Raw genomic sequence first — 3,666 nt, forward strand, 5'->3', positions numbered from 1 at the left:
TGGATATACTCATCCTCCCAAGGAGTTGTCTGTTTTACATATCTATTCTGAGATGGAACTGTACAGTAGAAGTTGATTATGTGGGATTGAAGTTCAGACAAGAGCTTAGGGCTAGATAAATGGATTTAGGAGTCACCTGAATACAGTTGATCAGAGAACCCATAGGACTGGATGAAATGACTAGAGTGATAAGGGAAGAGGGTCCAGGATAGAACCTCAAGGGATGAGCCATCATTAAGGGGCAAGATATGGGTATAGTAAAGGAGCCTGGACAGAGTCATCATAAAGGTAGGGAAATAGGAAAGAACTATATATTACTGCAGAGAAGGGGTGGGGAGGATGCAATTTAGGTGAAGTCTTGATGGTCAAAATTATCAAAAACTGTAAAAAAATCAAGGAGGTTAAGGACTAAGAAATAGACCATCACAATTATAGGTGAGATTTTGGCATCCTTTGAGAGAACATTTTCAATAAAAAGTTGGAGTCAGAAGTCGATGATGGATTGTAAAGTGAGTGGGTAGTTAAGAAATGTATGGAGATAATTCCTTGTAAGAATATGCATAGAAGAAATATGTGGTAATAGCTTGGGGGATAGCAGGCAAGGTTGGGAGATAGTGGAGAAGAGAGGCATGAGATAGAGGGAGAGAGAGATGTTTAAAGGGGGAAATATAGTATGTGGAGAAGGCAGAAAAGTATGATGTGACTGTGCATTGGCAAGTAGAAGGGCAGGTGCCTTAGAGAATGGAGCAGAAAGGAAGGATCATGTAGAGGGGTTCTGTGGTGTAGAGTAAGAGGAGAAGGGAAGGAAGAGACACTGTTACACATAGACCATCACACCTTGGTCATATAGTAGCACTCTAATTTATAGATGAGATTACTAAGACCCAGAGAGGTTAAGTGATTTGACCAATGTCACATAGGTAGCAAGGTGCAGGAGTAGGATTTGAAGTCAGGTCTTCTGATTGAAAAGTGAGCATTCTTTTTCTCTACCATAATGCTGTTCTTGTTCAGGAATGAGGCCAAGACTATTAAGGGAAAAGATTGAAGAGAGCAGAATTTATGGATTAGGAAAAGAGGAAGAGGTGGAGGAATTGAAGATCACAGTGAGGAAAATAGCAAGTTCAGGAGAAGTAAGGAAGAGATGGAACATTAGGAGATTAAGACAGAGAGGAATTTCATTGTACAGGTAGATGGAGGTTTCACATACACAAGTGGTGACAATTAAAGTATAACTCATACATCAGACTGCAACAAGATGAACAAGGTTTAATTTTTATGATTGGTATCCCAACTATGATCTTCCCTAGAAACATTAAAATCTTGATCATGTCTTTGAAAGTTCTTTCAGCTCCCCTGCAAATACTTAGGGGAATTTAAGACAATAATGACTCCTATCGGGTTCCTTAGGAAAGCAATGCTAGGGTGTCTTCCTCTGAGCTCTGTTTCCTTAACTTAAAGCTTAACCAGCAGTCCCTGAAACTCATAACAGCAATTAACTAGTTCCTTCTCCACAAGTGTAATCACAGTCTCTGGACATAACACATGGCCCCATAAGGTACCATTCTTCAATATCTTGTGGAGCTGTGTTGCTTCAGTTGGTCAGGAGAGGGTCTCCCTCTCTCATCAGTGTCTCTCATAATTTCACTGGGAGCCAGGCATAATTATTTTTTTCTTATTAATTTATCAATTTTTAGTTTTCAACATTCACTTCCACAAGATTTTGATTATATATGATTACAGAGGTAATAGAGAGCTTTTGGAGTTTATTGAGTAAGGAGGTGACCTATGGTTTAGAAAAAAAATGACCTTGACAACTGTGTAGAGGATGGTTTAGAGTGTGGAGAGACATGAGACAGGGAGATGAGTTAGAATGTAATTACAATAGTCCAGGTGAGAGGAGCTGAAATCTTGAACTAGGATTGTGGACAGAAGAGAACTCACAGGAGTGATATTATGAAGGAAGAAACAAAATTTGGCCAACTGATTAGATATGTGAAGTTAGTGAGAGTAGGCAGCCAAGACTAGCAGAGAAAGGGGAATTTTGCTTGACATGGTCAGTCAGTCAATAAACATTTATTAACTATCAGGCACTATGGTAAATATTGGGGATAAAAAGAAAGGTAAAAGATATTGTCTCTATCCCTGAGCAGCTCTCGAGGACCTCACAGTCTAATGGGGTAGAAAACATGAAAACAACTATGTACAAACAATATACAGGATAAATTGGGGATAATTAATAGAGAGAAGGCACCAGAATTAAGGATCAGGAAAGGCTTAGTGTACAAACTTCTTTGTGACATTGGAGGAAGCCTGAGGAAGGTAGGAATAAGGGATTGGAGAGTAGGGGGGTTAGAGAATGGGGATATGTGTAATGACAGCCACGGGTTCAGGAGGTTAGAATCATGAGGATAAGTGAAGGATAAAGGAGTTTGGTAGACATAGGATTGAGGAAATATCAGCTGAACAAGCCACTTTTCCTCAAAGGATCACATGCTGATGGAAGGAGGTATCTGTGACAGGCCATTGGTATCATCCTATTTCCTATACAAATTCCCTCTCCTTTCCTATAGTGTCCCTCTCTAGGATATAGCCTTGGCAGTGAGAGACAGTGCTTGGGTGTTTGGTGGTTATGGAAAGTTGAGAAATTGTTTTCTCAGTCTGGTGATGGGTATAACTGGTGCTGCTTCCACATGCAGTAGTTGGTGCTAGGGTGATGAAGGCTCTAAAAACAGGTTGGTAGTCTCCCAGGTTGAATAATGGCAACAGTAGATATTGGAATAGAGGATTCATGATCTGAGAATTCTGGGGTTATAGAGGGTGAAGATATTACTTTCTCAGATGGCTATACAACAGACCCAAGGTACTCCAAGTACTGCTTCTATAAATGACAAGTTTCAGGCTGTGTTTCAGACTTAGTCCTTGAGAGAAAGTATGGTCTTCATACTCCCAATGATAGCATATGGTTCACATTGTAGCCCCTATAATAGCCTCTCTTCCCACTTCTAATTTGATGCTTCTAATAGACTTGCTATCAATCAACTTTTATTTTCTAGAATTATGCAAAATTAGAGTAAGTAAAACTTGAGTGAGAAGCTAGGAAGTTGTGGGGTTTTTTTTTGTTTGTTTGTTTTTGGAGTATAGTACATCCAACTCAGGGCATATACTTTGTGATGCTTATTTTAGTTTCTGGGAAGACTTTTTTTTTTTTTTGCTTACTCCCTTATTCTTGGTTATATCTCAGATTGTTGAGATATCATCTCAGATTGGTATATCTTACGTGGTGAAGGTCCTTCCTTCCCATCTTTTGTTTGCCTTCTCACTCCTAAGAGGGGAGCCTTCATATAGGTCTTCTGGAACTCACTACCACTAGGATATTTCCCTTACACCTTCATGGAGGGAAAAAAGCAGTTTGCATAAAGGAATGTCTTCTTTTTTTCCTTTCTCTTACTGCTGACTACAGCTTAGAGACACCCTTCCTCTGTAGAGGTAGCACTGTGGGATTTAACTCTTTCTTGATCCAGAAAGGAGCAGAATCTGCCAGTTCCACAATTGCCATGTTAACAGTTTTTAATTACATCTCACTTTCTCTTCTCTAGGCTAAAATAATTCCATTTCTTTTTTTTAATCTGAAGTATCTATGACTCTCAGCTGCCTACAAGTCTTTTG

The sequence above is a fragment of the Vombatus ursinus genome, unplaced genomic scaffold (genome assembly GCF_900497805.2).
Source record: "Vombatus ursinus unplaced genomic scaffold, bare-nosed wombat genome assembly UNPS02014798.1, whole genome shotgun sequence".
Lineage (NCBI taxonomy): Eukaryota > Metazoa > Chordata > Mammalia > Diprotodontia > Vombatidae > Vombatus > Vombatus ursinus.